Below are 25,084 nucleotides of genomic sequence, written 5' to 3'. Positions count from 1 at the left end.
ATATTGTCACCACCCCTTTCTGTTGCTTTGGCAAAGGTGTTGATTTCACTTTGGAATGCAGAAGGTGATGAGGGCAAACAAAAGGATAAACCACTTTAAAACTAAGTCAAAAAGACAAGTTTAGCTTGTACTTTCCTTGACATTTCATCAAGAAAAATTGAAAGTCTTGCTTGCAATGAGTTTCTCTGACTCAGTTCTTCATTATGAAAAAGCACTTTTAAATTATGGCTTTCAAATCTCAAGGAGAAAAAAAAAAACTACTGGCTCTACAGTCTAGCCTAATGTTGGAAGAAAAACCTGAGTTCTAAAGAGAAATGTGGATTGAGAGCACTCTCTTTCTCTTTATAATGCACATACACATATATGCATATCTTAAATGCTAATGAAATTGCCCTAAAACACTGAGTGAAATTGGAGACATTTGACTTAGTGCTTTGGAATGACTTCAGTGACTTCAGAACAGAGACTGAAAAGAAGATAAGAAAGCATAATATTAATTGTTCTTCTATCACCTCTACCAGGGCTGTGAAGTTTCATAGCGATGTGCTGAATGAAAGACTGTTCTCTCTTGCTTTAGATAACTGGTGTTTAGAACTGAAATACCCAAAGCACGTGTAATTCAAATTGTTTAAAATACACAATAAAGATATTCAAACCTCTTGTATACTATGTCCTTCTCTTATCTGAACATACAGTTTGAAATAAATATTTTCAACTGTGATATAATGATGTGCCATGTTAGTAGCTCAAAACTTTAAATTCAGTTTTCTTCGTCAGATGAAGACAAAATGATGTATAAGAAAATGAATTTAGGTAAAAGTTTTCTTTCTTTTCAAAGAATATGTAAAGTGAAATAAAAATATGCTTGCCTAACACTTTTTCTCTTCCACTCCTTTTAACTTTCCCAATGGTTTTTTCCACCACTATTAAAGACCATTAATTTGGAATTTAGTTAAGATTGCCTAGTATTCTGATAAATGGAGAAATATTGGAAATCCTAATTTCTATTCACAGCTATTAAGTAATGTAAGAGAAGCTTCCTAACATTAATTAGAAACACTTTGTGTTCATGACCTAAGATCCATTCTCCTTGCTTCTGTACTGCATCAGATCCTCTTAGTTTTGCTTGTGTACAGGGACCTTTGTCATGTGGTACCTGAGCCACCATTGACCCATGACCTCCTTCTTATCTTCCTGACTTCACAGAGACACATGTCCCATTGAGCTGCTCCTGCCTGTGCTCTATGTATCTCTATTCATTATCTCCCACAAAGGTTCCCTGGTGCAGGTAAAGTTTTTATATGTGTGTGGTATGAGATGGCTTCCCAGGTGACTCAGTGGTAAAGAATCTGCCTGACAATGCAGAAGATGCAGGAGACATGCGTTCCATCCCTGGGTCTGGAAGATCCCCTGGAGAAGGGAATGGCAACCCACTCCAGTAGCCTTACCTCTGAAATTCCACGGACAGAGGAGCCTGGAGAGCTATAGTCCAAGGGGTCACAAAGAGTCAGACACGATGGAGCATACAACTCAAAAAAGGTATGAGATACCCTGGAACATTTAAGATCCTACACAGGAGCAGTCCAGGTGTACCTTTAAAGCTACCCTATTAAAGCACCATAGGGTATAACTTTCACAAATGAGACACTCTACTAACAGAGGAATACTTTCCCTTTGTCTTTCAATGATGCCACTGTGCTCTAGTCTCTCAGAGAATGGTGCTGGGAGACCGAGTATTTTCATGTTGGTCTGATCACAAATGGTACCCAGATCAAAATGAGCCTTTTTATTCACTTGCCCTCCTTCCCTGCTTCACTCTCCTTCTCATTAAACATCCTTTCCTGGAATTATTCTCCCTAATAAAGTGTTAGAAAGTATGATTTGCCAGAGACCTACTTTCTTCAATTCCATGCTGAGGAATTATATGAATTAGGGTCTGTAGCTTAAATTCTCAGTTCAGTTCAGTCACTCAGTTGTGTCCGACTCTTTGCAACCCCATGGACTGTAGTATGCCAGGCTTCCCTGTCCATCACAAACCCCCTCAGCTTGCTCAAACTCATGACCTTCCACTCAGTGATGCCATCCAACTAAGTCATCCTCTGTTGTCCCCTTCTCCTTCTGCCTTCAATCTTTCCCAGCATCAGGGGCTTTTCCAATGAGTCAGTTCTTCACATCAAGTGGCCAAAGTATTAGAATTTCAGCTTCAGCATCAGTCATTCCAATGAATATGCAGAACTGATTTCTTTTAGGATTGACTGATTGAATCTCCTTGCAGTCCAAGGGACTCTCAAGAGTCTTCTCCAACACCACAGTTCAAAAGCATCAATTCTTTGGCACTTAGTTTTCTTTTTAGTCCAACTCTCACATCCATACATGACTACTGGAAAAATCAAAGCTGTGACTAGACAGACCTTTGTTGGCAAAGTAATGTCTCTGCTTTTTAATCCAAGGAGCAAGTGTCTTTTAATTTCATGGTTTCAGCCACCATCTGCAGTGATTTTGGAGCCCAAGAAAATAAAGTCTGTCACTGTTTCCATGGGAATACCAGACCACCTGACCTGCCTCCTGACAAATCTGTATACAGGTCAAAAAGCAACAGTCAGAACTGGACATGGAACACCAGACTGGTTCCAAATCAAGAAAGGAGTAAGTCGAGGCTGTATATTGTCACCCTGCTTGTTTAACTTACATCATGTGAAATGCTGGACTGGAGGAAGCACAAGCTGGAATCAAGATTTCTGGGAGAAATAGCAATAGCGTCACATATTTAGATGACATCACACTTATGGAAGAAAGCAAAGAAGAACTAAAGAGCCTCTTGATGAAAGTAAAAGAGGAAAGTGAAAAAGTTGTCTTAAAACTCAACATTCAGAAAACAGATCATGGCATCTTGTCCCATCACTTCATGGCAAGTAGATGGGGAAGCAATGGAAACAGCTTAAATTCTACCCAATGAAGAATCTCACTGTCTGCATTATCCAAAAGTGCACCCCTTCTGATGACTACCCACTTGTCCCTGTCACTGCATATATTATATAATGCTCTGTTGCAATTGCCTGTCTCCTCCCGCTAGAATATGGAGTGTCTATTCCCACTAGAATAGACAATCCTTTTGTTCATTTAGCAATCGATGTGTTAAGTTTTGCATGAAAGTCACTTCTGTGAGACCTACCCAGACCTTTCCATTTGAAATTGCAATCCACTCTCTGCCCCTCTGCCTTCTACCCAATAACCTTGGTCATTTTTATTTTTCCACCATTTATTAAAAACTATGTGTGCTCTTGGAGTAAGATCAGTACTATTCTCTTGTGTGTTAGTTCCTCTCAGCTTTAATTGTCTGTAGGAACCCAGGCTACATATTACCCCAGCCACTATTGATGCCACTGACCTCATGGGTTTTCCTCCCACCCACACAGGGATACAGTCCAGAGCCTCAAGTCTGTGCTCTGTGTGTCTCTACTTACCATCTACCTCAAAGCTTCCCTGGTATGGGTAAGTTTTTATAAGTTACTACATAATATACTTTTGTATGTTTTTAATGTACTGTGACCACCTCTCACTGGGCTTCCCTGGTGGCTCAGATGGTAAAAAATCTGCCTGCAATGCAGGAGACCTGGGTTCAATCTCTGTTTTGGGAAGATCCCCTGGAGAAGGGAATGGCAACCCACTCCAGTATTCTTGCCTGGAAAAGTCCATGGACAGAGGAGCCTGGCAGATTGCGGTCCATGGGGTTGCAAAGAGTCTAACACACACCCCAATCCACCCCCACCACACACACACACACACACACACCCCTCACTAGCATGAAAGCTTTATAAAGTCAAGTTAATTTTGTTCTGTTTTCCATGCATCCTAAGTGCCTAAAATAGTGCCTGACACATAATAGGCCTTCTGTTGAATGAATAAGGAGTCTTTAACCTCAGAGGTATGAAAAGAAGTTATTGCTCATAGTTTCCACTGAACCAGAGAATCTGTGAGGTTTGTTCATATGCATTGATTTATCTGGATTAGACACACACACAGAAAGTTCAACTGAATTTAAGAAGAGTGAACTGACACATTACATGCTATAAAAATACAACAAAATTCAGTGTTATTATCACCACCATCCCTCTCCACATTATTCTTCAAGAATTTTCTTTGACTGCATGTTTTTCTTCTTCCCACTCTTGCCTATGTTTGGTTCTAGTGTTTCAGTTCCTTCTATAAAATGTCATACAATGAAGATAAAACAAACTTAATCAGCATTGTCTTCATTTATGTAGAGACTCTAAAATACTCCAAGCTGTTTTCTTCTTTCACCTTGATTTGTAAGTTGGAATAGATATTTTTAATGGCAGTGGAAGTCATAGCTTCAACCCATACAATCTAGAGGTCTCCCTCCAAACATTTTGATTATATCAGGCACAGTATAAGCATGAAGACTTCATAAGAACATAATGGAAAAAAAAATCCCCAATCATTACATCTTCAATAGTCTGCTTCTTTGCTCATCAACTACTAACATCCTTTAGTTTCTGTTCTACTTCAATCCATACTCTGGGTTTCAAACACTACATAGTTTCCTGTTTCTCCATCTTTGCTTATTCTACTAACCCAAGCAGATGGTGGATGAAGATGGCAAACAGTAACCCAACCATGGGCAGGAACCCTGAAAGCACCAAACTTACCCCCCCAAGTCCGCCACTGTTACCAAGTCTGTTGCTCTAGAAACATATCCCACCCCCCCTCAAATAAAAACTAATTTCCTATCTAAGTTTCAGGAGGAAGCTGCAATGACAACAAAAGAACCAATTAGAACCAGCTAGGCCCAAGATGGTGGAAAATTTGACTTCCACTATATCTGGATCCTCATTATGATGATAATGCATTAACATGTTAAGTGACACACCCACCAGCTCTGTGACAATTGCCAATTGCCATGACAATAATTGGGAAAGCCTACATTGGAACTGTAAAGGAGAATTGTATCAGTTTCAGGTTTAAATCACATCCCCATTCTTGAATAACTCATAACTAGTACTCCCACTCTTTCCAAATCCCTCAGATTTACTTCAACTCTCCCACATATTTGGTGTCTCTCTACCTAAAATGGATTGCAAAGTTGATTTTTGAAGTAGATCCCCGCTTCTCTGTTTTTTTGTTTTGTTTTGTTTTTTTACCACTGAATAAAGTTTATACTGTTCCATTTTCAGCATTGGTTTCCAAATTGGTGTTGAGAATCTGATTGGGAGTAGAATCTCCATAACCAAAACACTTGGGGGGGGGGGTCTCAGCCTGGACTGGGACCCCAGTGGAAGTCAGGTCAATCAATTTGGTAACATCACCATACATATAAATACCTCTATCAGTGCCAACATCCTTTTTGAATCCTTCTCTGATTAATCTCTGAGCACTGGCAACCCTAACTACCTTGGTCCCTGTGTATTTTTGCTCTAATGCACATATGAAAATATGGTTTCATATTCTGACTTCTCGTATCATTTTCTCTATTATCCTAATGCCATGAGAGCAGCTCCCAGTTTTGAAACTACCTTCTCCTTATCACAAGAAGTCAACCAGACAATCTCTGTGTTCAGTTTAAATTAGTTTGCATTCCTGTCTCTTTAATTGAAATTTTTGTGTCTCAAAAGCAAAGCCCAGAATTCTATCCTACTTCTTAACCTCCACTCCCAACTCAGATGGAGTGTTCTACATACATTGTGGGTATCAGCGAGAAGTGTTGAAAATTTATTTCTAAGAATGATTTCAAATAATAGGGGATTATATATATATATATATTTATGTCAAGATTAAATATCTATTGATAACCCAAAGAGAGGAGGATTAGTAATAATAGCTGAGGAATGTAATAAAACTTTGGGTTAAGGAGTAGTATCTCTTGTGTTAACAGCAAATCCAGAAAGAGCTCAGGATAGGTGAACAGTAGTTATAAGAGTTAGCCAATATGAGACAATTCAACTACAAAATAGTTCAGATGAACACAACCTAGACAGCTCAAGGAGATCAAGATGAAGTTTGATGTGTGGAGATTTTAGAAGTGTACTGCTGGTTCTGTCCCGGGAAATAAAGGACTTTGACAATAGTAGTGACATTTTTCTATCAATACCACCTTTGTTAAGTGGAATTTTATATACTGTCACCCTGTTTATTTAACTTATATGCAGAGTACATCATGAGAAACGCTGGACTGGAAGAAACACAAGCTGGAATCAAGATTGCCAGGAGAAATATCAATAACCTCAGATATGCAGATGACACCACCCTTATGGCAGAAAGTGAAGAGGAACTAAAAAGCCTCTTGATGAAACTGAAAGTGGAGAGTGAAAATGTTGGCTTAAAGATCAGTATTCAGAAAACGAAGATCATGGCATCTGGTCCCACCACTTCATGGGAAATAGATGGAGAAACAGTGGAAACAGTGTCAGACTTTATTTTTCTGGGCTCCAAAATCACTACAGATGGTGACTACAGCCATGAAATTAAAAGACACTTACTCTTTGGAAGGAAAGTTATGACCAACCTAGATAGCATATTCAAAAGCAGAGACATTACTTTGCCAACAAAGGTTCTTCTAGTCCAGGCTATGGTTTTTCCTGTGGTCATGTATGGATGTGAGAGTTGGACTGTGAAGAAGGCTGAGCACCGAAGAATTGATGCTTTTGAACTGTGGTGTTGGAGAAGATTCTTGGGAGTCCCTTGAACTGCAAGGAGATCCAACCAGTCCATTCTGAAGGAGATCAGCCCTGGGATTTCTTTGGAAGGAATGATGCTAAAGCTGAAACTCCAGTACTTTGGCCACCTCCTGTGAAGAGTTGACTATTGGAAAAGACTCTGATGCTGGGAGTGATTGGGGGCAAGAGGAGAAGAGGATGACAGAGGATGAGATGGCTGGATGGCATCACTGACTCAATGGACGTGAGTCTGAGTGAACTCCAGGAGTTGGTGATGGACAGGAAGGCCTGGCGTGCTGCGATTCATGGGGTCACAAAGAGTCGGACACAACTGAGCGACTGATCTGATCTGATCTGAAGTAGAGAAAAAGGAAATCTGAAAAGTGTGCAGTTTTAGAGAATCGATATTTTTATTTGGGATTGTTGGATAGGTGCAAGTATACTACTACATGTATTTACACCAATTTTGTTCTTTTAAATTTCCGGTATATTTGTTTATCTTGAAAGTTAAAATTTATATTTTATAAATACACTTAAAAGAATTATAATGACACATCTAACTCTCTTAGAATTCTTATGTGAGAATCAAGAACCAGATAATTTAGGAGTCAGAGTGGACTAAATTAAGACTAAGTCTCATGTATCTAAAGCAGTCTTTATAAGTGTTGAGATGCATTTATATATGTTGAGTTAATTCAGAAATCAACACTGTCTTGAATTTAAGACTAGGAAGGACAATCTGATTTTTGGAAAGGGAAAATCTGATTTTTGGAAAGAAAAAATCAAAAGCCCAGTACAATTATCTCTAGTGAGGGCCATGAAGGCTATATCATTATGGGTATCACCTTGTCATTATATTATTGGTGATGCCTGATTCCACTATCAGTCACAAAGTTGATTGAAAATCAATTATCAATAGCAGAGATATAATTGAAATCTGTCTCATAGAACAATAGATCAAGATAGAGCCTCTTTTGGTCTAACATATATTTTTCAATATTCAAGTCAATTTATCACTAGTAGTAAAGTGATAGTACTTTAAATTTTATGTTATGAATAATTAATTGAGAAGTACAATATCAAATTGGGGATTTTTAGGATTCCCATCATAATTATTAAGATTATCTTATCTTACTGGGCTTCCTGGGTGGCTCATATGGTAAAGAATCTGCCTGAAATTCCTGAGACTTAGGCTCAATCCTTGGGTTGGGAAGATCCCCTGGAGAAGGAAATGGCAACCCACTCCAGTATTCTTGCCTGGGAATTCTCATGGACAGAGGAGCCTGGTGAACTACAGTCCATGGGGTCTCAAAGTCAGACACAGCTGAGCAACTAACACTTTCTTTCTTTTCTAAATTACACTAACTTTAAAATGGCATTGCTGAGCATTTACTATGTTCCAGAAACTGTACTCTGTGCTCTGAGTACTAAATTAATTATGTAGTTTAACAACTTGTATAAGTTAACAAAACAAATCTTTGGCTATTATTATCTTCATCTTATAGATATTGAAAGTGAAGCTTATGGAGATTAAACAAACTGTCCAAAGTCATACAGGTGTAATGTGGCCAAGCTAGAGGTGTCTATAGAGGTGTGAATCCTAAAGGAAATCAGTCCTGAATATTCATTGGAAGGACTGATGCTGAAGCTGAAACTCCAATACTTTGGCCACCTGATGGGAAGAACTGACTCATTTGAAAAGACCCCGACGCTAGGAAAGATTAGGGCAGGAGGAGAAGGGGACAACAGAGGATGAGATGGTTGGATGGCATCACCGACTCAATGGACATGGGTTTGGGTGGACTCCGGGAGTTGGTGATGGACAGGGAGGCCTGGCGTGCTGCAGTCCATTGGGTTGCAAAGAGTCAGAAACGACTGAGCAACTGAACTGAACTGATGGATTGGGTACTTAGGTATTCTGACTCCAAAATCCTTGGCCTTTGCTACTATTTTGTTTGGCATTATTGATATTTTGAGCTTGAAAGTTTTTTTTTTTTTTCCTGGTGAGGGACTCTTCTGTGCATCTAAGATGCATCTTGGTATCTCTGGCTTCTACCTCTGAGGTGCCTTTAGCTTTGCCCATTTGTAGCAACTAAAAATGTCTCCAGACATTGTCACATATCTCCCCTGTGTGTGTATGTCAGGGGACAGCAAAGGGAGGTAGTTTTCCCCTTTCCTAGCCAGGGAATCAATGCTACTGGCTACCTGCATAATAATAGTAGTGGCCTAAATAATAAAAGTTGATGTATATTACAGAATTTATGTGTTGAGTTGCCAAACCAGACTGAGTCCACAATAAACAAAGACTATAACTCACTTGTGTAAAAAATTAATAATGGAATAACAAATCATCATCTCACTTTGACAAAACTATAATTTCACTGTTGTCTTCTCAACCATGGAAAGACAAGCTAATCCTTATTTGGAAGGCCAGGTGAGAGGATTATTGGATAAGTGATAGCCAGTAATTCACGCCAGACCCCTAGTCAGCTGACTTAACTCTAGCACAGTAATTATCTGTGTTTGAGTCACAGTTTCCTCAGCCAGCCCATGTGTTGGTTGTATTTATCATGTGTTTAAGTTGACAGTTTTGTGGCTGGTGAACATAACTCTACATAAATAAAAATCAAGAAAACTCTTGGCTGTCATTTCAAGCAGAGTAATACCACCAAACCAGTAATTTAAACTTTTTTTGTGAGTTTTCTTTCTCTTATTTTGTTAATTTATGTAGAAGCAAGTGGGGTAAATGATATTTTCACTCTTTCAGTATACAAATAAAGTATAAAAAGTAAAATGTTTCAAGATCATTTATGTTCACCAGTTTACAATTATAGGGATTTTGGGTTAGTTCTGTAAAGCTATTGTTCAACAGTGTTTGAGAATCCAAACAGTATCGCAGAATGTCTTTATGAAAGAGGAAAAATAGTTGCATTAAAAAAATTAAAAACTTAATAATATGCCTATTTTAAGGAATACTGCCATCTCAACAAACATTTACTGAGCTTATATGATTTCCAAAGAATTTGATTAAATATTGTGAGGAGCTACTATAAAAATTAGGGTGCAGTTTCTATATTCAAGGGATTAACATTGATTAAGGGCATAAGGCAAATACAAAAATGACTGATATACTATAAGTGCCCTAAGATACATTCAAACAAAGAGCATTGTCCCAAGAGATTGTGTTGAACTGGAGAATTGGAAAGACTATGGATGTTTAACACGTGATGTGAAAGTGGTGTTTGACCTGTGATGTGAAAGGACTGCAATCAATGAAAATGAGCTGGAAGGAAAACAATTGCCTATGCGAGCAAATTAAAATGCAACGAGAGTACCAACTTCACATAGCTTTTAAATAGTAATAAGTAGAATGTGGTGGCTAGTCACTTAGGTATACATTTAAAAAACAGGAGAAATAAACACTGCAAAGATAAACTGGACTCTATGAGGAAGGCCAGATGAAGGGTAACTGGGCTAGGCAATAACTGCAAATTCTTATCCATCAGAATGACAAGTCATCGAATCTGCATTTAAGAAAAATGATACTGGTGGGAGAAGAAAATTGTAGAGTGACCAATGATCAGATTTTCCCAGGTTACCAGTAAGATATAATGAAGTTGAGCTTGCAAAAGTTGTGGTAAAATAAAGGTAGAAATAAATTCAAGAGACTTTGAAGAAGAAGTAGAATTCAGGTCCCTTGTCAATTTAATTGAATATATAAAAAGGGGGAAAAAGCATTATCTAAATAAAGATATATGTTACTTGACAATTAATCCTTTCAATAAATATTTATCAACTACATAAGTTAATTTGTAACTTCATTAGAAATCTAATTAAGGTAGACATGATAAGTAACATTTTTTAAAATGGTTTCTTAACTACCGGTGCTTTGGCTATGTGGGAACGAATTTCATATATATAACATGTTTAATATATATACCCACAGATCATATATACATAGGGCTTCCCTGGGAGCTCAGATAGTAAAGAATCCACCTGCAAGACAGGAGACTTGGGTTCGATCCTAATACACATAGATTATATATGCATACAATTGCATATATAAATACACATATATGTATTAATTAATATATACAATCTATAAATTTAATCTCCATAGTTGTCAAAAACGAACTCCATTTTAGATACATTAGACAAACTATATGAAATTGCCACTAGGCTATGGGAAGACCAAACCTTGAAAATAGTATTTATGATGAGAGTTTTCATGCTAATAGTATTAAAATTCATACAAAACGTTTGCTGAATATTTTCCATGATCCAAGAACTATTCTGAGGACATTATGTGAAATATCTCCTTGAAACATGACAGCAAGTCTATGAGAGAGAGACTAATTTCATCCTTACTTTATAACAAAGAGAAATTTAGATAAGTTGTTAAACTCATAGAGGGTAAGAGAGAGACAACAAGAGACAACAAAAATCTGTGTTGCTGATCTCACCAGCAGCTACTCTACTAAGCAGTCTTTAAGATAAGGAGAAACAAATCTAGAGATGACTCACAGAAGAGCTTCTAGAAGAGTGAAGTGGTGGCATAGGTCACATACAGAACAATGAATAGAACTTGGGAAGTTGTGTCTGGGAAAGAAATGTCTTAGACATCAGTACAGGGCACAGTGTACATTTCTTAAGACTTGATCTAACAAGTCCTGTCTTGCTTCTAGAAAACAGACAACTAAGGAAATTAAAGAAAAGCAGAATTTGGGTGAACTTAAAATAGTTCTGTAACAGCTAAAACTGCTCTGAGATAGGGTGAGCCCTATAAAGAGGCAGTTAGTTTCTCATACCTGAAATACTAAACTTGAACAACATTTAGAAGGGACGGTGTACAAAAGGTTTAAACCCCACAATAGGGTTACAAGTAGATGACCTTTATATCCTAATTAAAAAAAAAATCCTAATTTTAAATTTTAATTTTCCCTAATGCTATAATTGTCAATCAAGAGAATGAGCTCCTCAATAAATAGGAATTTATATGTTACTGTCAAAGTAATAGTGCAATTTGCATTACAGACATATTTTCAGGGATATAGGATATAATTTGTGTAAAGCACTTGACACATTCCTTAACATTTAGTAACTGCTCAAAAATATTGGCTGTTACTATACTTTTTATTAACTCAGTCGTTCAGTTCAGTCGCACAGTCGTGTCCGACTATTTGTGACCCCGTGGACTGCAGCACACCAGGCTTCCCTGTCCATCACCAACTCCTGGAGTTTATTCAAACTCATGTCCATCAAGTTGGTGATGACATCCAACCATCTCATCCTCTGTCATCCCCTTCTCCTCCCACCTACAATCTTTTCCAACATCAGGGGCTTTTCCAAAGAGTCAGTTCTTCTCATCAGGTGGATGAGTTTCAGCTTCAGCATAAGTCCTTCCAATGAATATTCAGGATAGATTTCCTTTAGGATGGACTGGTTGGATCTCCTTGCAGTCCAAGGGAGTCACAAGAGTCCTCTCCAACACCACAGTACAAAAGCATCAATTCTTCAACTCAGCTTTCTTTATAGTCCAACTTTCACATCCATACATGACTACTGGAAAAACCATAGCTTTGACTAGACGGACTTTTGTTGGCAAAGTAATGTCTTTGCTTTTTAATACGCTGTCTAGGTTGGTCATAGCTTTTCTTCCATGTCTTTTAATTTTGTAGCTGCAGTTACCATCTACAGTGATTTTGGAGCCCCCCCAAATTGAGTCTGTCACTGTTTCCCCATCTATTTCCCATGAAATGATGAGACCAAACGGCCATGATCTTAGTTTCTGAATGTTGAGTTTTAAGCCAACTTTTTCACTTTCCTCTTTCACTTCCATCAAGAGGCTCTTTACCTCCTCTTTGCTTTATGCCATAAGGGTGGTGTCATCAGCATATCAGAGGTTACTGATATTTCTCCCAGCAATCTTGATTCCAGCTTGTGCTTCATGAAGCCCAGCATTTCACATGATATATTCTGCATATAAGTTAAATAAGCATGGTGGCAATATACAGTCTTGACGTACTCCTTTCCTGACTTGGAACCAGTCTGTTGTTCCATGACCAGTTCTAACTGTTCCTTCTTGACCTGTATATAGATTTCTCAGGAGGCAGGTCAGATGGTCTGGTATTACCACCTCTTTAAGAATTTTCCACAGTTTGTTGTGATCCACACAGTCAAAGGCTTTGGCATAGTCAATAAAGCAGAAATAGATGTTTTCCTGGAATTCACTTGCTTTTTCAATTGTCCAGAAGATGTTGGCAATTTGATCCCTGGTTCCTCTGCCTTTTCTAAATCCAGCTTCAACATCTGGAAGTTCACAGTTCACATACTATTGAAGCCTGGCTTGGAGAATTTTGAGCATTGCTTTGCTAGCATGTGAGATGAGTGCAATTGTGCAGTAGTTTGAATATTCTTTGGGATTGCCTTTCTTTGGGATTGGGATGAAAACTGACCTTTTCCAGTCCTATGGCCACTGCTGAGTTTTACAAATTTTCTGGCATATTGACTGCAACACTTTCAGAGCATCATCTTTCAGGATTTGAAATAGCTCAACTGGAATTCCATCACCTCCACTAGCTTCGTTCATCATGATGCTTCCTAAGGCCCTCTTGACTTTGCATTTTGGCTTTAGGTGAGTGATCACACCATCGTGGTTATCTGGGTCATGAAGAGCTTTGCCACCTTCTCTTAATACCTTCTGCTTCTATCAGGTCCAGAAGATTTCTCTGTAAACTCCAGGAGATTGTTATGGACAGGGAGGCCTGCCATGCTGCAGTCCATGGTGTCTCAAAGACTTGGGCACAACTGAGTGACTGAACTGAACTGATTCAAATTTATTCACATGATTAAAAGGTTAAAATATAATCTCAAATACTATATTTCTAAAATGGTCTACATGTTTTAAAATATTTAAGTAAAGAGTACAAGCTAAACAAACAACCTATCTCTGTAAAAAGAGATCACACCAACATTTAAAATTAAGCAGATAACCCCATGAAAAGCATTCTTTGTCTGCTCTTTTGACTTAATATTAACTACTTATTAAACTTTGTATTATTTTCCCCATAGTACCAGACAAAGCATACATGATGAGGAGGATTAAACTGTCTAGTCCTTAGTGATATTTTGTGGCAATGGAGTGGTTTCAAGAACAATGTGTGCATTATTTCCAGCTGTAAACAGATCAGTCTTCATGCTGTGATAGGAGTGACTGGTATTTCCAGGTCTGTTTGATCATGCCATTAACTAGCTGATTCACTTGCTATTTAACATTGAAATCAGAATGATTTTCTCTGTACCATGAGATTACTCTGCTTCTGTACACCTTTCAGTCAATCACAGCTAAGGATAAATGCATTAGCCAGGAATCAACTATCACGTGCCTTTCAGAAACATCAATAAATTAGAGTGTTTCATATAACTACCCCTTCATGTTTAACACCACAGTTCAAAAGCATCAATTCTTCGGTGCTCAGCTTTCTTTATAGTCCAACTTTCACATCCATACATGACTACTGGAAAAACAATAGCTTTGACTAGACAGACCTTTATTGGCAAAGTAATGTCTCTGCATTTTAATATGCTGTCTAGGTTGGTCATAACTTTTCTTCCAAGGAGCAAGTGTCTTTTAATTTCATGCTGTCACCTTCTGCAGTGGTTTTGGAGCCCCCCAAAATAAAATCTGTCACTGTTTCTTCAGTGAGTGCTGAAGAATTGATGCTTTTGAACTGTGGTGTTGGATAAGACTCTTGAGAGTCCCTTGGACAGCAAAGAGATTCAACCAGTCAATCCTAAAGGAAATCAGTCTTGAATATTCACTGGAAAATCTGATGCTGAAACTGAAACTCCAATACTTTGGCCACCTGATGAAAAGAACTGACTCATCAGAAAAGACCCTGATGCTGGGAAAGATTGACAGCAGGAAGAGAAGGGGACAATAGAAGATGAGATGGTTGGAGGACATCACTGACTCGATGGACATGAGTTTGAGTAAACTCCAGGAATTGGTGATGGACAGGGAGGCCTGGCGTGCTGCAGTCCATGGAGTAGCAAAGAGTCGGATATGACTGAGTGGCTGAACTGAACTGAACTGATGTGCTAATCAAATACAAAGATGAATAATACAAAGCCCGACCTCAAGGAATTTACACTATGGGTCACATAGCAGTCCGAGAAAAAATGTGAAGAGACCAATATCTGGGAAAAGGCACACTAGACTGCTTGTGAATTTGAAGGAACAATTCTGAAGTATTGTCTGGGAAACTAGTAGAGGAACAAGTGTAGACTCTCGATTGTCTAGGGCCAAGAGGAAGTAGCAGTGAAGTTAGGAGAATATCACATATCTTATATCTAACTTTGTTATGGAATGCTGAAAACATTCTCTGTGAGGAAATCAAAAGCAAAGTCATTTATAAATGCCTCAAAAATTTGTATGTATGAATCCAGGTGTAAATGTACTCTATCGTCTAAGTCACATATGACATCAACATTAAGAATTATTGGCTTAAGGACCAAATTCTAATATTGAATATTAGTACTAACTAAGCTTATTCGGGTAGGTATTTTCAGAACACCATGACTGCACTGCATAACTAATCATGACAGAAGGTGAAAAATGGAGGTGCGTAATTAGTAAGTCTTACTGAGTGAGAAGATAGAAGGTAAATTTCAAAGTTAGAATGTAGGAGTTTAGCAATAATATTAGCCCTATGATATCAGAAGATGAGATGGTTAGATAGCATCACCAATTCAGTGGACATGACTTTGAGCAAATTTGGGGAGATAGTGAAGGACAGGGGAGCCTGGCATGCTGTAGTCCATGGGGTTACAAAGAGCTAGACACAACCTAGTAACTGAACAGTGAACAACAGCAAAACCTATTACTTATTGGGTACTACTTTATCTAGCACTGTGCTAAATATAAAGATATCTATAGTTTTAGTCAATCTTCAACAATCTTATAAGGCCTATCTCTTATAATCATGTCCATTTGAGGGTTAATTAACTTGCCCTAGTCAGCAAGGGCAATTGCTTACATATGAGTAAAGGTCTTTGAACCCCAAAGTTCATATCATACAAGGAAGGTATTCAGTTGAACCATATGAAATTGTCAAATTAATGTTGACCTAAAAATAATGACAATTTCATATGGTATAAATCAGATGGTATAAACAGAATAGTCAGTAATGTCTTGAAAGGCTATCTACGCTCTAAGATAATTTACAGTGGGTAATTCAGAGTTATCTAGTCTGTCTCACTCTTAGAATGGAATTTTCTTGGATGATAAAAAATCTCAGGCTAGTTCAGGCAAGTTCTCACTAAGGGAAGAGAGACACTCTTAATTCCTCCTGGAATATTTGGAATACTGGAATAGCATGGTCCATGGCTGAAATTGCAGATCTGTTATTGCCCTGTCATGGATTTATTCTGGTTGATTTATTTGCTGTTTATTTTTAATCATGATATGAATTGACTTAACTATGTTTTCCATTTACAGTTTACATTTTTTATGTCTAGTTATGGAAAACAAAACTTTGCTATTCACACACACACATATACCACATACACATACAAGATTAGGTACTAGCAAATTAAAAAAAAAAAAAAAAAAATCCAGGGGAGAGATTGATTAAATCTTCTTCTTTGGCTGCTAAGGTTATAGGTTTGGGTAAGGCTACCGAGGAAGTTAAGCAACACGGAATGCTTTCTTTCCAAACACATAAAAGAACCAGAAAGCATGGTTTATTGATTGCTCAGTCTAGACAAATTTGTGGTGTGATAGGGAAGATTATACTAACGATGAAGCTGGAAGATCTAAGTCCTATTTCTCTGTGACTTAGGCTCAGGAAAATTGAGTAATTTACCATGAATCTCTTTAAAATTAAATTAGGACTGGTAGTAATAATACCTCCATTTCATTAAAGTTGTGAAGGTTCAATAAAAATGTATAATGAAGATATATATATCTTCAATGTGACTGAAATCTAGATCAACTGATGTCCATTATATGTATATTAAAATAATAGGATATGTTCAATTTCTTTTAGAATATTTATAATATGCTATGTTTCATTGAAAATTCAACTGTGTTACATTTTGATTAATTTAAATTGATCTGCTTAGGAAACATTCATCAAAGAACAGACTTTTTTAGATAGTTTCCTAAATGGATAGTATTTCATTTAAAACAAACACACTTAAAGATGGGTAACTGTTGAACCTCTAAATTCTCATCTTCTAACCTGACTGTGATTGAAATTCAATCTATAATAATTTGTGCATACACCTCAAGGAAATACTTTAGTTCACATCTTTGTTATAAATGCCAGATACATTTCTTCTCATGATAAATTTCTTTAGAAATTATTTATTACATCATTTTGGTGTGGCTTAAACATCCTTTGAAATCTCTGCCAAGTGAACTTTATTTTCTATCACCTGAATCATCTGAGTAATATAATGATTAAGAATGTGTGTTGTCTGAGTTCAGACTTTCAGTCCCAGCCCTAAATTAAATCAGTCTCTTGTACCTAAGGTAAAGACATTTCAAAATAGCTCTATCTTTTCCTATAATAATCTAAATAAATCAAATTTAAATAAAAAACTCATTGTCTGTTTCCAGTCTCACTTGTGAAACCGAGTCTTTTAGGGTGTAAAAAGTCTGAGTCACAAAGATCATTAAGGAGAATGCAAATGCATTACCAGAACTAGTAATACTAAGTTGCACCCATTTTATTGTGTGAGTAACCAGTTTACTCCCTCCAGATGGTTTTCCTGATAGTACAAGTAGATATTTGTTGTAGATAATCTGATAAGTGTGTCTTGTGTCATGACTGTTATGTATTGATCTATTTCCCTAACAGATATGAAAATCTTTGAAAACAAATTAAGTGTATGTCTCAATTTAGAGTGCTACAAAGAATGTATTTAAATAATATTTGTGATTAGGAAACTAATTATGAGCTAATTGTAATATTCAAACAGCAAAGATAATTAACTTATTAATAATTTAAATAAGTGAACTTTTATCCAATTAAGCATTTACGCTTGCTATAAGTGACAAAGGATAATAGAAATTATTTAACAAGAAATATATTTACTAATATTGAGAGCGGTGAATAAATATACCATATTGAATTATTTGCCATATAATACTTCTTAGTTAGTTCTACGTTAATTGTAGTTTATTTACTGCATTGAAATAAAGAAGGAATAATTTTCATAAATCTGCAATTCCTGCCTTCTGGTCAATTCCTTAGACTTTCTTCAACAAATTAATGACACTGTTTTCAGTGTCTGGTCCTGGAACCACTGTGAGTCTTTCTGTAGATCTATGTGGACACAATTCTTTGTTAAAATAATGCTAAGACATAATTGGTCTCTTTTGTGTCTCTTTCATGCTCATCTTCTTAAAAAAGTATAGTGAAATTTTCCAGAAGTTGTGACACATGATGATGACATCCATTTGGCTGATAATGGATAGTAATAACTGTGTATTTTTGTATTTTAAAACTATCAAGAGTATAAAGGGGTCTTCAGAACAAAAGGCATAAAAACCTACTACCGTGGATAGCATTCAGTGAGAGATACTATAATAGGAAGTTAATACAACTATGTTACTTGATATTTACTTCTTACTTCTTAAGATGCATGATCCTGGTCTTCCAAAATCAAAAAAGGTGCTTTTGAGAATAACTGAGAGTTCACAGATGATTTTAATCAAAACGGTAGACATGCTTGATAAAAATTTGTTTGCCAAAAGAGAAATTCATGTACTAAGGGAAAATTATTTTTCTTATATTTAGTACAGATTAAAATTTTTTTAATTTCAATGGCTCATCTTTTGTTCTCAAATAGATGAAAGACAAATTTGTCATCTTGTCAATCCCAAACCAATAGAAGTTGTATCCCTTACCCCAGACCCAATATTCGTTTAACCATGGATGTGTCATACAGAAATTTAAGTAAAATATTAATTTATTTTAAAAACAAATCTGGAACAGCAGTTTCTTTTCCACTACTTAAAATATGTTCCTTCAGGAGAAGGGAACATCATGTCCGAAGCACTGGCTTCCTCATAGTGAAAACTTGGAGGGATTACTTTTTTCCATGGTGACAATATCCAGATCTGTATTACTTCATCAAAGAAGCAGATCCCTTGCTATTGGCCAAACTTGAGTGTTCCAAGTATCATATCATGAATTTTTGACAGGAAAATCACTTACGGACAGATGAACATGCTTGGGTACACTTTCAGGTTTTCAGAGTTATATTTATTGCCTAATAAACAGGCATCATATTTTATTTCTCCAAATGGTTTGAGAAATTACTATCAAAGAAAATGAAACAACACTCACTTTTATTACTAACAGTCAAAGCTTATTATTATTTCTTTTAATTTTGTGGCTACCACTGCTTTGATTAAAGTCTTTATAAGTTTTCAGTCTCAAAAGTACTCTTGTGGTTTAGTCACCGAGTCATGTTCAGCTCTTTGTAACCCCATGGACTGCAGCATGCCAGACTTCCGTGTCCTTCACTGTCTGCTGGAGTTTTCTCAAACCTATGTCCATTGAGTCAGCGGTGTCATCCAACCATCTCATCCTCTGTCACCCCCTATCATCTCCTGCTCTCAATCTTTCCCAGAATCAGGGTCTTTTCCAATGAGTTGGCTTTGCATCAGATGGCCAAAGTAGTGAAAACATAATACAAAAATAATACAAAATATAGAATAATAAAAAATACAAAAAAGTGATACAAAGTAGCACATCACAATACAAAAGTACTCTGAGGATATACAATTAAAAAACATTGCTAAAAATATTGCTTTTTTTTAAAATATAAATTTATTTATTTTAATTGGAGGCTAATTACTTTACAATATTGTACTGGTTTTGCATACATCAACATGAATCTGCCACAGGTATACACATGTTCCCCATCCCGAACCCCTCTCCCTCCACCCTCCCCAAACCATCCCTCTGGTTCGTCCCAGTGCACCAGCCCCAAGCAACCAGTATCATGCACCAAACTTGGACTGGTGATTCGTTTCATATATGATATTATACATGTTTCAATGCCATTCTCCCAAATCATTCCACCCTCTCCCTCTCCCACAGAATCCAAAAGACTGTTCTATACATCTGTGTCTCTTTTGCTGTCTCACATACAGGGTTATTGTTACCATCTTTCTAAATTCCATATATATGCGTTAGTATACTGTATTGGTGTTTTTCCTTCTGGCTTACTTCACTCTGTATAATAGGCTCCAGTTTCATCTACCTCATTAGAACTGATTCAAATGTATCCTTTTTAACGGCTGAGTAATACTCCATTGTGTATATGTACCACAGCTTTCTTATCCATTCATCTGCTGATGGACATCTAGGTTGGTTCCATGTCCTGGCTATTATAAACAGTGCTGCGATGAACATTGGGGTACATGTGTCTCTTTCAATTCTGGTTTCCTCGGTGTGTATGCCCAGCAGTGGGATTGCAGGGTTGTAAGGCAGTTCTATTTCCAGTTTTTTAAGGAATCGCCATACTGTTCTCCATAGTGGCTGTACTAGTTTGCATCCCCACCAACAGTGTAAGAGGGTTCCCTTTTCTCCACATCCTCTCCAGCATTTATTGCTTGTAGACTTTTGGATCACAGCCATTCTGACTGGTGTGAAATGGTACCTCATTGTGGTTTTGATTTGCATTTCTCTGATAATGAGAATGGGAGAAAATAATAGCAAATGAAGAACTGACAAACAACTAATCTCAAAAATATGCAAGCAACTCCTGCAGCTCAATTCCAGAAAAATAAATGACCCAATCAAAAAATGGGCCAAAGAACTAAATAGACATTTCTCCAAAGGAGACATACAGATGGCTAACAAACACATGAAAAGATGCTCAAAATACTGCTTTTGAACTATCTGACTGGTTCAACCCAATGGATGATAATCAGCATTCTTACTGTCCTTTCCAGATGCCCAATACTGCTGGGCCAGTCTGAGAGCTGGAAATGTTTTGCAGTACACCTGGACTTCTTGAGAGAATTGCCTTAAGTAATGTCCATTTTCCTGGGAGGTACATTGGCCCTTACTAGAGGCCACCATTGATACAGTGGTGCCAAATTTCTGCACCCTTGAAAATTTCTCTGTGATTTATACTCTACTAAAGTCCTAAAGAAGATTGGGTATTACTTACAAACATGAGAAACTCACTAAGTTGACTACCTCACTGAGTATCTCTGCCTAAAGTTTTATTAACAACATTGTTGTTTAGTTGCTAACTCATGTCTGACTCCTTTGGGACTCCATGGAATGTAGCCAGCCAGGCTCCTCTGTCCACGGGATTTCCCAGGCAAGAACACTGGCATGAGTTGCCATTTCCTTCTTCAGGGGATCTTCCCAACCCAGGGACTGAACTAGAGTCTCCTGCATTGGCAGGTGGTTTCTTTACTTCTGAGCTACCTGGAAAGCCTCTAAACAATGATATTAATCCATTAATCATCAGAAGATTCCTTGAGCCCTCATTGTGTGTCTGACAGTATAAGGTGTTGGGGAGAATGGTACAATTAAACAAAAGACCCCTGCCTTTGTGAAGTTTAAATTCTATGGAGTGAAACAGACAAAAACATAGAGACAAACACAATGAATCCCCATTTGGTTGTGACATGAAGGAAAGTAACAGGGACTAAGTTACTAATAGAACGAGAATTGCTTTAGATAGAATAGGCAGCAAGGGTCTTTTTATAAGATATCCTAAAAAAAAAAAAAAAAAAGAGTGTATAACTATCAGAGCATAATACACCTTTCAGAGCAAAAGATAAACTCAGAGAGCATCTGCTTGTAAGAGTGAAGATTTGCTTCAGCCAGACTTGGAAGGGCTTGCAATCATCGGGTTCATAAAGGATGTGATAGCTTACAGTGAATGATGTCGGATTCATGATCTCCGAAGAAGATTTAGCTTTGGGACCAGGGACCAGGCTTTATTACTCAAGAGTGATAGCAGAGTTTGTGTAGCAGAGTTTTATTAAAGTATTAAAGGGGACAGAGAAAGCTTCTGACACAGACATCAGAAGGGGGCTGGAGAGTGCCCCCACTCACCAGTCTTATCAAGGCCTTATACACTATTGCCAGACCCACTACCACAACATGCATCGTAAATTAACAAGATTAGAACTAACTATTAGGGCTTCCCTGGTGGCTCAGAGGTTAAAGCATCTGCCTGCCATGCGGAAGACCCGGGTTCGATCCCTGGGTCGGGAAGATCCCCTGGAGAAGGAAATGGAAACCCTCTCCAGTGTTCTTGCCTGGAGATCCCATGGATGGAAGAACCTGCTGGGTTACAGTCCATGGGGTCGCAAAGAGTCGGACAGGACTAAGCAACTTCACTCACTCAGAACTAACAATAGAAAGGTCTTACCGGACCCACTCCCACAACAAACTTCTTAAGATAACAAGATTAGTTAGAAGGTTCTTGTTAAGGAAAAACGTGTCCTAGAGCAAGACATATTGTTATATTGACTAAGACAAAGCAATGTAGGAAAAAAAAAGTTTGTCATTTTATCCTTAAGAGCCCCAGACCCCTTTCTCCTCTTTGAGGACCCTGCACTTCTTAGCAACCTACCTAGGAACTGACTCTCTCAGATGGATACTTCAGGTCTGAGCTCTGAACAAACACATGTAATGATTATATCTTAGTGATGATGTTCTGATTAAAGGAGAGAAAGGAAGAAAGAAAAAGTGCTCATGTCAGTCAGTACAGATCTCCTGCAACAAGAACAGACTAAAATGCACAAAAGATAATCCAGACCAGTCAGACATGTAGACTATTCTACATCAAGACTTCCCTGGTGGCTCAGACAATAAAGAGTCTGCCTGCAATACAGGAGACCTGGGTTCGATCCCTGGGTTGAGAAGATCCCCTGGAGAGGAAAATAGCAACCCAACTCAGTATTCTTGCCTGGGAAATCCCATGAATAGAGGATCCTGGAAGGCTACAAGTCCATGGAGTTGCAGAGAGTCAGATACAACTTAGTGATTAAACAACAAATGACATAATAAGAAACTATAGTCCTATAAGATAAACGCATTGAGCCTTCATGTGTGTATATGTGTCTATGTATACTGCATGTATCTGTATATATTTGATCCATCTTAGAGATCTACCTTTGTTTTTTGACAGAGAATTCTTGTGTGTGTGTGTGTGTGTGTGTGTGTGTATACATTTGGTCTCTCAGTCGTGTCCAACTCTTTGCGACCTCATAGACTGTAGCCCGCCATTCTCCTCTGCCCATGGGGATTCTCCAGGCAAGAATACTGGAGTGGGTTGCCATGCCCTCCTCCAGGGAATCTTCCCAACTCAGGGATTAAACATAGGTCTCTTGCATTGAAGGTGGATTCTTTACCATCTGAGTCACCAGGGAAGCCCATGAATACTGGAGTGGGTAGCCTATCCTTTCGCCAGGGGATCTTCCTGACCCAGGAACTGAACTGGTGTATCCTGCATTGCAGGTGGATTCTCTACCAGCTGAGCTACCAGGGAAACCATATTCATAAATTCCCATATTTAGAAACACTTTGCCCCTGTATAATATATAAAGGCATACAGAAACAAAAACAAGCCTTACTAAATTGCTACATTTCAATTTTTGATGCCTCTAAGGCCTAAAATCAGGTCAGCATATTCTCTTTTGGCAGAATTTCATTCTGAGGCTTAATTCTGTCTTGTAGTATTCATTTTATTCATGAACCCTTGGACCACCGGCATTCATTTGTCATATCCTAGCAAGAAGGCCATTTCCATGAGCAGGCATTGGACTTAACTGGGTCTCAGAGAATTTGTTCTAAACTTTAATTCCAATACATTTAGCAAAAGACATAATTAATAGTGATATTCACAGTAAGAATATAGACTGTCTTAAGTAAATTTGTCTTCATGAGACATATAGTACAGAGATGAAAACTGGGCTGGGGAAATTTAATATAGCTTCCAGATGGAGACAATATATTCAAATTCAATGTTCAATGAATTCTCATTCTGGCTATGTGTTACCTCTAGTTCAGTTCAGTTGAGTCGCTCAGTCATGTCTGACTCTGTGACCCCATGAAATGCAGCACTCCAGGCCTCCCTGGCCATCACCAACTCCCGGAGTTCAGCCAAACCCATGTCTACTGAGTCAGTGATGCCATCTAACCATCTCATCCTCTGTTATCCCCTTCTCCTCCTGCCCTCAATCTTTCCCAGCATCAGGGTCTTTTCCAATGAGTCAGCTCTTCGCATGGGGTGGCCAAAGTACTGAAGTTTCAACTTCAACATCAGTCCTTCCAATGAACATCCAGGACTGATCTCCTTTAGGATGGACTCCTTGCAGTCCTTGGATCTCCTTGCAGTCCAAGGGACTCTCAAGAGTCTTCTCCAACACCACAGTTCAAATGCATCAATTCTTCTGCGCTCAGTTTTCTTTATAGTCCAACTCTCACATCCATACACGACCACTGGAAATACCATAGCCTTACCCCCAGATAGTAAATATGTTTGCATCCCTCATAGTTATCTGTGATAAATAACAAATCTGCTTACTTTTGATTGGAATATGCATAAACTACTTTTTAAAATATTCTATTCTTATACATTGATGCTTAAGAGCTTGAAATAGTAATTTATCTTACATGTGCATTTTATTCAATAATTGGGGTGAATTGATCATTTCTGTTTATTGATGAATTAATTTAATCCTTTCTCATTCTAAAGAAGAAATTAAAGCAGTTGTCATGTACATTTTCCATTACATCTCATTGTTTCCAGCTAGGATTGATAGAAGTCACAGATGAATCAGTATTAACTGTGTGTATTGTACTAATTTAGAATCTTACTCATTAATTATCCTGCTATTCATCTCCACCTTCAATTTTAAAGAAATCCTAGAGGCAAAAATTATTGTTGAACAGCTCATGTATTTCAGCAAGTATATAAGAAACAATATTTAATTTAGGCATTCATTCCATTTCAGCTGTAAAAATAACAAAACAAATGAACGAAAAGCTTAAAGTACCAGAAAGAATCCTATTATACTAGCAACTTTATATTTCATGAATGTCATCATGAAATAAAAGAAAGGAAAATAAAATAAAGTCAACTAATTCATATATCATCCTACAGGCTAATTATTAATTTATCAGTGTTAAGAAACTTGGAGAGGTTTCCTATGTATACCAGCTTATTTCTTTTTTCTATCTCCCTCTATTTATGAATATTTCATTCATATCTCTTCTTTACATTATTAATGTTTTTCATTGTTCGTTAACTTTAACATTCTAAAGAATAATTTTGAAAGTCTTCTAACTGATAATTTTCATACTTGTTTACTGAAAGCTGTATAAATCTACAAATATCTTCAGGTAGTCATGAACTAA

This window comes from Bos grunniens, chromosome 1 (assembly GCF_055505025.1).
Source record: "Bos grunniens cultivar Pamir isolate PY7600 chromosome 1, Bosgru_T2T1.0, whole genome shotgun sequence".
NCBI lineage: Eukaryota > Metazoa > Chordata > Mammalia > Artiodactyla > Bovidae > Bos > Bos grunniens.
This window is presented reverse-complemented; position numbering follows the sequence as displayed.